Below are 10,426 nucleotides of genomic sequence, written 5' to 3'. Positions count from 1 at the left end.
TCATTTGGAAACACAACATTTTAAGTATTTATTTCTTTTCCAACACCAAATACCATAAAGACTTTAACCTCTCTGTTATTGTAGCTATTGCATTGTCCTGCCATCATAAAAATTCAGTCTGATTTTGTTAGCCTAACTGAAGTCCCGTGATGGCACCACGGACCTCAACAACCTGACCTCACTCACTGGATGTTGTAATGTTGCTCACTTGTTTAGACACTTGAAAGCTTTATGTCGACTGTGTTGCAATTTTGTCTTGTCCTGTCATCATAAAATCCAGTTTGATGGCGTTTTACACCTATTGCTTGCTTGGCTATAGTCAGATCTAAAATCTGTGATAGGAGCACGGATTGAGTCTGTGGTGAGACCACGGATAACTCCAACGTTCGTGATATGGTCACGTAATTTAATCTATTGATTCGTGCCACGGACACGTTTATTTCGTTATTTTTCGTCTTTCGTGATCACAGCTCGATTCTTTCTGCCTGTCGGCTGCAGCAGAGAAGCTGTTTAATCAACATTTATTCACGAGATCTTATCGTGGTTTATGTTTTTTTTTTTTTTTTTATGTTATGTTATTATTTCGGTCTTATTGCCAGGGAAGCTGGATTGCTTTGCTGTTTATTGATATTTTTTTAAATGATATTTTATCAGTAGGAAATCGCGCTGAAGAAGTCTCGTTCCGAACACATCGCGATATTTGGCATCAGTTCACGTGTGTCAGCTGTTGGTAAGTAGCCTAGTAAATAAATACCTAAATACGCTGTCCTAATAATGTGTGATATAATGTCTTTTCTGTTTGTCGATATTTATCTGCCATTTCCACGGAGACTTTGCTTCATTGCTTTCTAATTCAAAACAGGGTGATTAAACACTGCCTGTCACGTGACGTGCTATAGGCCTAGAGATATTCATATCAGATTAAAAATAGTACAATTAGTTCCAAAGTTGTATTTGTAGTAGAAGCACAGTAAAAACAACACTTACCATGCTTTTACCACAGTAACATTAGTTTTGCTGTGATAAGTGTAGTAAAAAGACAGTAATCACAAAACTTACCATGCTTTTACCACACTATTGGTAGTTTTAATGTGATACTTATTGTAAATGCACAGTAACCACAACACTTACCATGCTTTTACCACAGTAACCCTAGTTTTACTGTGATTGGTGTAGTAAAGGACAGTAATCACAAAATTTACCATGCTTTTACCTCTGTATTGATAGTTTTAAAGTGATATTTGTTGTAAATGCATATTAACCACAACACTTGCCATGCTTTTAATGCTTTATAATGTAACATCCAATATTTGTAAGGTAAATCAGTACTTTTACCTTTAAATAATCTTATATATTATACATAATGATATTTTCTTTTCTCTTTTTACAGCTGAAAAGACCAAAAGGGCCTTTCGGACTCAGTCGGCCCATTATTGTTTGAGGAGAAGTAAACGGAGGAGACGGAAAGCTGCAAAGGCAAATATTCACAATGGTATACGTGTTGGTTTTAACCCTAAATCAAACATTTTATCAAGCATTTGTTGTTTCTTAAAACTTTTCTCACAAAACCCATAGCCCAATCAGTACAAACATAGTCTGCAAGTTTTAATAATTTACGAGATTTAACAAGTTGTCAAATTCGTATGATACTCGATTGTACGAGTATACAAATATGTATATTGGTATACTCGTACAATCCTGCAGCTTTTACTCCTAGTGCTGTCATTGGCTACTGCCTCAATTCCTGTACATATTTATCGCGATATTTGTAAATCAGTTGCGCCACTTCTTGGAAAGTTGTCGGATGTCCCACACACTGTCAGAAAGTTTATATTAATTGCAAATTGGTCCCCATCTGTTTATGTTCCAGTGATACATGATACTTGTCACATGACATCAGATACTCAATTATTTTGTCATAATCAGATCAGTTACACTGCTGATAACTGTCCCGTTTGCATGTAAATCATGTTCATATGATTATTGCTTGCTATTAAAGACATACTTTTATTCATAGAAATGCCCACATATCAGTGAACTTATAACATAAAAATGCTTTTAACATTTAATTATGCAACACTCTTTACAGAAAACATATCCCACGGTTATGGATAAACTCACAACGTCATCATCAAGTCCTGTGCTGGGCACATTGGGCAACAAGTGTCCTCCAACGTATTCGATCCGTGGCCAAGTTCTTCACATCTTCCCATGGGACTCTGACATTCTTCAGATCTTCGTGAAACATCTGTCTCCGTGTCTTCCTTGGTCTTCCCTGTCTCCTGCATCCTCCTGGTGGTGTCCACTTCATCACTGTGTGTGGGTGTTGTTGTTTGGGCATGCGTAGGATGTGTCCAGCGAGGTGCACCCTTTGCTCTGTCACAGTTTCTGAAAGTCTTCATGTGGAGTCCCACTCCTCCTCAGGATCTCTTTGATATATGCAGAACCAATACTGAATATAGTGATTTATCTTTTTCCATATTGTTAAAGCATTTTGTTTTCTCTTTTCAGCTTCATAAACTGTACTTGATTTCTGCCTAATGCCTTTATAAAAAAGTGTCAGTGTTCATCAGGTGTTTTGCTAAAGGACATATTCATTGCATAGTTACAATAAAAGTGACCAATAATCACAAGGATATAGAATGAAAGTTGAGAATGTAAAATGTTGTGCTTATGTTTTTGCCTATTTGTTCTTTAAAGCGACGAAACAAATGTATTTTCACATAACGAAGTTGAATCTCATCTTTTGGTTTGTAAATATATAACTTCATCATAGCAATTTTTTTTAACGTTAATGTATGTGTCACTATAATAGATTGGCCCTGTATCTGGATATTTTTAATTAACTGATTTTTATACTGTTGTGCAGTAGTTTTGGCGCTACATTTGTCTTTAAACAGTTTGACATTAAATATTGGAATAAGCTTTCAAAATTGTGTCCATTCATTGTGCTTTTGTTACATTTATTTGAATATAATTGATATATCTTTGACTATACATACACTGTAAATGTTAGAAGCACTTTAGTAGGCCTACATGCAATTATCTTTAATTAAAATACTGCAAAACTACCCCTGCTGTAGGACATTGCTTAGAAAAAAGTTTCTCTTTCAAATGTTTAATCAAATGAGCAAATTTGTGTCATTGATCATGTGAACTTGTTTTTGGATGGTAACCACACAAAGGAGTCTTTTGTTTTTAAATATGAGCTTTATAATTTAATTAGAAATAATACATGTTTAACAGCCTAAATATTAAATATTTATCTATCCCTGCAGCCAGAACCAGAAGAGATCTGTCATCATTTGCCATAAATGGGCATGTAAGTGTGACGCATTTGTTCAGCTGGGTTTTTATTGGCTGTGACTTTATCGCAGAACTCGTTGTGATTGGACAATCGTTTAACCCATATAAACTGGTGCTTCATGTTACAAAGTATGGTTTGGTGTTATTATTACATTAGTTATACATTAAGCTAACTATAAAGTGTCTCTATAATGTGAGAAATTACTCCTTTACCGAGATCCTAACCCTAACCCTAAGCATGTCTGCACATTTCAATGAACTACAGGACAGTGTTTCCTGTTCCATTGATAGAATGACAGAGATATGTGGGTAATGTAGTATAAAACGTTTAGTAATAAAACAATAAATGTTAAATGAATAATATATTTAATGGACAACTGGATATCTTCATTGTGCAAACCTTTATGACATATATGAGGGACAGGCTAAAATTTGATATTTTACTGTGAGCACTTTAAAAATAACCTTTATGCCAGCTTTCCATATATATCTGAAAACTGTGGCCAACATTATTTATTATACATAGCATAAGCAGTCGTCCTGCCGATTTTGTCTTTGATACACTAACCGGACTTTGAGTTACAGCCATTTGAAATGTGCATTTGTTTGCTCTTCTGGGGGCCATTGCTGGGCCGTACAATCTACACAGATCTACACACACTATTACTATTACACAAGGATAATGCACCATTCAGTAAAACAAAAAAAAACAGTGCCAACATTTCCTTTTCACCCCCTCTGATTGCTGCTTATATGCCTGACATCAGTGATATATGCTTTCATTCGAAAAGCAGTTGTAGATGTACTAGAATGATCAACATGGATCATCTTCAATTAAGCGTTAAGTATTTATAGCAAGATAGCCCACTGCAGCCTCTTGTTATTCACATAGCTTCCTTTTATTTCACTGCAAACTGGCATACTGCAAGTATGTGCAACTTTTGTTGCATTGTTTTCCCAGATATCATTAACCAGATCTAAAAAAAATTATGTCCCAAGTAAAAGAATCATGGTCATTAATTATATGTAGTAATTTATAAGTTATTAATTATATGTAGGCCTAGTTATTTTTTAATTAATTAAACTAAAGAAATAAGAAATTAAAATTTCTCAAATAAAAATGTCTATTTACTGTACCAAACACCACTTTCAATACACAATAGTCACCATACCTTATTAAACAACACTTTATTGGAGGACAAAGCATAAGGTTAATAAAGTAGCATAAAGACAAATGAGATTCAAGATAAATAAAAATGTGCCTTCAAAAATACATTAACATCAAAATAGTCCATTCACAGCTGCTGAAGCCATAAAATTAGTGCCAGAGAATCATATTTAGTCACCTACAGAAAACAGATTTGATATTGTGTTGGAAAATAATGATTCATTATCACAGCTAAACTGGTTTCTTGTTCTTCCCTGTACATGTCTCTATCGTGTTCGTGTTCTTCTTCTTCGTCTAAACAGTTTGTTCAGTTGAAGAACAGAAGATGTGATCACTGATGTGGTGTAGCTTTTTCTCAACCAGAGGAAGAAGTCTCAACATCCCACTGTCAGGCGTTCTCCAGTCCTGGTCTGAAAGTAAACCAGAAAACAGAAACCATTCAAATGAAGTTGTTTAATGGATAGTCGGGTCAGCTTATGTTCTGCATGATTTAAAGCAGTGATGGTTTACTCTGGCCCTCAGCGTCCACTGTCCTGCAGATTTAGCTCCGACCACAAACCCTCCTGCCTATTGTCTAGAAATAAACCTGAAGACTTTGGTTAAAATTTTCAGATGTGCTCGATTAGGGTTGGAGGTTAACTCTCAACCTCAAAAAGTAGAATGCAAAGGGCCAGAGTTGCCTGTTCCTTACATAAATTTACAAAGCAGCAGTTAGTACATTATATAATATACACATTGAAGTATTATATATATATATAAATATATATATATAAAATATAATATTGGAGCACATAATATAAGCTAAGTACTGAACAAAAACAGTTTTACCCATATCAACAGCAACATATTTTAAAAGATCTTTAAGAAAGGCATGGTCTCTTTTGAGCCTTTGCCAGTGATGCTTGATTTCTTTCCAGACAACATACTCTTCTGTCATTTGTTTCAAGAGCTTCACATGATCAAAAACCAAGTGAAAACCTGTACAATGTAAAATTGTCAACATCAAATTATGTACTACATTTTACAGCATTGTTTCAATTCAAGACATACCAATGGACTCACGCACCTTTCTGTCTTCTTTGGGCACCAGATGTTCCTTCCGGTCTTCCTTCTCTGCTGTAAAACAAGAAAGTCTCGACTTACTCTGTGTGCAATTACTATTGTTCCTGAAACATAAATTAAGACAGTATTAAATAAGTTAATTTACCATATGATTCAGGAGAGAACATTTGATGAGTAAATACTGATTGCAATATTCTAGAAACTTCACCTGGGAAGGGCTGATCACGGCAAGATTCGCTGCGAGTCACTAGTAGCTCTGGTAATGGTTGGCTCTTAAAAGAGCTGTTGAGTTTGATATTGGTAGAGCTTTAAAAAAAAAGGACTAAGTAATCCTGCAAAACAGAAAGGAAGGTCATTTTAATACATTGCTTGCAAATAGTCAGTTTATAACTGTATGATATGTTTTCTGTAAAGAGTGTTGCGTAATTAAATGTTAAAAGCATTTTTATGTTATAAGTTCACTGATATGTGGGCATTTCTATGAATAAAAGTATGTCTTTAATAGCAAGCAATAATCATATGAAAATGATTTACATGCAAACGGGACAGTTATCAGCAGTGTAACTGATCTGATTATGACAAAATAACCGAGTATCTGATGTCATGTGACAAGTCACATAAGCTTTTGCACTCTTGCAAACAGAGGTAGGTTATGAGGTGTGGAGAGACATGTATCACTGGAACATAAACAGACGGGGACCAATTTGCAATTAATATAAACTTTCTGACAGTGTGTGGGACATCCGACAACTTTCCAAGAAGTGGCGCAACTGATTTACAAATATCGCGATAAATATGTACAGGAATTGAGGCAGTAGCCAATGACAGCACTAGGAGTAAAAGCTGCAGGATTGTACGAGTTTACCAATATACATATTTGTATACTCGTACAATCGAGTATCATACAAATTTGACAACTTGTTAAATCTTGTGAATTATTAAGACTTTCAGACTATGTTTGTACTGATTGGGCTATGGGTTTTGTGAGAAAAGTTTTAAGAAACAACAAATGCTTGATAAAATGTTTGATTTAGGGTTAAAACCAACACATACATACCATTGTGAATATTTGCCTTTGCAGCTTTCCGTCTCCTCCGTTTACTTCTCCTCCAACAATAATGGGACGACTGAGTCCGAAAGGCCCTTTTGGTCTCTTCAGCTGTAAAAAGAGAAAAGAAAATATAATTATGTATAATATATAGGATTATTTAAAGGAAAAAGTACTGATTTACCTTACAAATATTGGATGTTACATTATAAAGCATTAAAAGCATGGCAAGTGTTGTGGTTAATATGCATTTACAACAAATATCACTTCAAAACTATCAATACAGAGGTAAAAGCATGGTAAATTTTGTGATTACTGTCCTTTACTACACCAATCACAGTAAAACTAAGGTTACTGAGGTTTAAAGCATGGTAAGTTTTGTGGTTACTGTCCTTTTACCACACCCTATCACAGTAAAACTAGGGTTACTGTGGTAAAAGCATGGTAAGTGTTGTGGTTACTGTGTATTTACAATAAGTATCACATTAAAACTACCAATAGTGTGGTAAAAGCATGGTAAGTTTTGTGATTACAGTCTTTTTACTACACTTATCACAGTAAAACTAATGTTACTGTGGTAAAAGCATGGTAAGTGTTGTTTTTACTGTGCTTCTACTACAAATACAACTTTGGAACTAATTGTACTATTTTTAATCTGATATGAATATCTAGGCCTATAGCACGTCACGTGACAGGCAGTATTTAATCACCCTGTTTTGAATTAGAAAGCAATGAAGCAAAGTCTCCGTGGAAATGGCAGATAAATATCGACAAACAGAAAAGACATTATATCACACATTATTAGGACAGCGTATTTAGGTATTTATTTACTAGGCTACTTACCAACAGCTGACACACGTGAACTGATGCCAAATATCGCGATGTGTTTGGAACGAGACTTCTTCAGCGCGATTTCCTACTGATAAAATATCATTTTAAAAATATCAATAAACAGCAAAACAATCCAGCTTCCCTGGCAATAAGACCGAAATAATAACATTAAAAAAAATAAAAATACATAAACCACGATAAGATAAGATCTCGTGAATAAATGTTGATTAAACAGCTTCTCTGCTGCAGCCGACAGGCAGAAAGAATCGAGCTGTGATAACGAAAGACGAAAAATAACGAAATAAACGTGTCCGTGGCACGAATCAATAGATTAAATTACGTGACCATATCACGAACGTTGGAGTTATCCGTGGTCTCATCACAGACTCAATCCGTGCTCCTATCACAGATTTTAGATCTGACTATAGCCAAGCAATAGGTGTAAAACGCCATCAAACTGGATTTTATGATGACAGGACAAGACAAAATTGCAACACAGTCGACATAAAGCTTTCAAGTGTCTAAACTTGGGCGGGAATTCACCCTGCAAACTGACCACCGAGCCTTGAAATGGATGCAAACAATGCAGAATAGTAATTCGAGGATACTGCGCTGGTGCCTGGCTCTGCAACCATATAAATTTACAATTGAGCATTGTCCAGGTAAGAAAAATCTCATTGCTGATTACTTATCCCGTTTATCAGACTAATATCATTCAGAGGAGGGGGAAGGGAGAAATATGATAAAATGAGGTATGTAACTTTCAATTCAGAGAACCAAACAATGGGTTTTGTTCAAGATTATTTTATTCACTGTTTTGTCTTATACATGTGTCGAATAGAAGGTGCACATTCCAGTGCGACTCATGTTTGTCTGTCTTAACCTTCTGTGCCTGTAAATAAGAAAAGGTGAATGTAAATTATACAAATAATGATTTGTTTGTTAATTGTGAATCTCTTGTCTTACCTTCTTCCTGGAATGTCCTAATAGGAGGGGCTCGCGAACAGGAAGCCTGATTTATACCTTCCCAGAGGAGGAGGAGTTCAAGTATTGAGAATGTGAAATATTATTACATTGAATGCATGTCTTTTAAGATTCTCGTTGGTTTTCATGTTGAAAATGGAGCTTGATAAAGAAGATGCTAATATTCATGTTGATGTTAAATTTGGTCTCATAAATAATTTATGTAGATTGTAATTGAGATAGCCTTGCCATTGGTACATTTGAATTTGAGGGGAGTAGCCTCAACTATAAAGAGTCTAATTGTTTGGACAGAGGGGGGGGTGAGAGAACAAAGGGTGACTGTTGGGCCTGTAGCCAACGGGTTTGATGTTCCTCACGTAAATATTATTTTGCTTTTTTTTTTTGTTGTCTTTTTTTTTTACTTTTGTTTGTACTTTGTTTTTTCCTGTATTGAAATTTTGGTGGATGGAACCCTGTTGCACTGTTTGGAGTATGCCCTTAAGAGAAAATTAAATCACCTTTAAGAGACTTCAGAGTTTTTACCTTTTTTTTGCTGCCTGCCTAGCCACAGCTAAGACCATCTTTACCACAAGTAGCCAGCACAAATCTCAAATGTGATTTCTCGTTTACACTATATATTTTTTTACATTAAGCACCAACACTTCAAAAGAAGTATATTTAAAACTTGATGTCTTAGTGGTTTTGAAAATATTACTATAAATTACAGCAACACGTTTCAGACGAGGCTCATGTTTATAACAGTAATCTTGTGGGGTTGACTCATTTAAAGTAATGTAATCGTTTGGTTTTAGCCAGGTTTCTGTCAAACACACCACATCTAGGTTATTATCTGAAATCATATCATTAACAATGAGTGCTTTTGGAGTAAGGGATCGAATATTCAGCAACCCAAGCTTTATCATTTGCTCATCTGTATTATAGCTGTTTTTTATTTGTTGAACATCAATAAAAAATTTAACCTTAGATGGGTTTGGACGTTTTTTGGATTTCCAAATTCGGGGAACAGACACAGTCTCTATATGATGATAGCTAGGTGAAAGAGGCTCTATGTGATGGGATTTATCTGACCTTTGGTGACGCGAGGCCAATAAGAGAAAACAAATGACAAATTGGGCACCAGGTCAGGAAGCAGACAGACTGGCTTAACGACTGTCTGCTTCCTGACCTGGTGCCCAATTTGTCATTTGTTATCTCTTATGTTTGTTCAAGAAGTCAACATATTATTATAGGCTACTATTTAAAATGATTGATTGCATTCCCTCTTCTCCTAAGACTACGTTTTTGACTGCTACACCTAGAGCTTTAATGCTACAAGCACCAAACTGTGCTCTGACTGTAGGCGCAGACAGAGAGCCGATGGAATCGGGCGACTCCGAAGGCTTCAGAGGCTGCAACGGAGCTGCAGCGATGATCCCAGACATAAGTCTTTAATTAATAATCCACATAGAGAAAGATGAAGGAAGGCAAAGCAACAACTGTTAAACAACAACCAGACCGGACAACTACAAACAGGAACCTGAATACAAAAGACAGACCAAGTTAATTAATAATACACAGCTGAACAGAATGACGAATCAAATCAGTAACCATAGTAACAAACTCAAACTGAACACAACTGTGACAGTTAGGAACCTGGATGTGCTTTCTGATAACAAGCTTTCTTTTGAAAGTCACATTTCGCATTTGTAGAACTGTATTTTCCATCCTAAAAATATCTTTAAATTATGACATATGCACTTAATGTCGAATGCAGAAAAGTCACTTAATGCGTTCATGACATCAAGGCTATTATTTTGATGCTTTACTGGATGGGGTGATAACCGACAGGGGTGGGTGTTGTGAGGTTTTGCGCTCGTGCACGGCTGCCTATGATGGCTGCACGCGAAAACCTCACAACACCCACCCCTGTCGGTGATTGGTTGGAACACTATTTATTTGAGTTTTGAGTGGTGGTGAAACCGACTGTTTTTGTGTGCAGATCTCAGAGCCTAGGCTGCCTACAGAGGTTTTTTGACGGCATGCTTATG

The 10,426-nt window shown here is 35.8% G+C and overlaps 2 long non-coding RNA genes across 3 annotated transcripts; one reads left to right on the top strand and one right to left on the bottom strand.

The window, feature by feature from the left end:
* The first annotated feature begins 572 nt into the window (after positions 1–572).
* LOC311280338 lies at positions 573–2,929 on the top strand. The gene is made up of 3 exons (XR_014625662.1): positions 573–730; positions 1,391–1,492; positions 2,090–2,929. It is a non-coding gene; the product is annotated as an uncharacterized lncRNA (long non-coding RNA).
* Positions 2,930–4,477: 1,548 nt separating this feature from the next.
* Positions 4,478–7,661, bottom strand: LOC311281364. Of its 2 annotated transcripts, none has more exons than XR_014625788.1 (5): positions 7,428–7,661; positions 6,594–6,695; positions 5,745–5,868; positions 5,541–5,590; positions 4,478–4,884 (listed from the first exon to the last, which is right to left on the bottom strand). It is a non-coding gene; the product is annotated as an uncharacterized lncRNA (long non-coding RNA). The 2 variants fall into 2 exon arrangements; XR_014625789.1 differs by having other exon boundaries at positions 5,541–5,640; positions 7,428–7,550.
* Between the last annotated feature and the right edge of the window lie 2,765 nt (positions 7,662–10,426).

Source organism: Rutilus rutilus (genome assembly GCF_951802725.1).
Source record: "Rutilus rutilus genome assembly, chromosome: 21".
NCBI classification, from domain to species: domain Eukaryota; kingdom Metazoa; phylum Chordata; class Actinopteri; order Cypriniformes; family Leuciscidae; genus Rutilus; species Rutilus rutilus.
The sequence above is the reverse complement of the archived record's forward strand: the minus strand, read 5'-3'. Positions and strand labels throughout refer to the sequence as shown.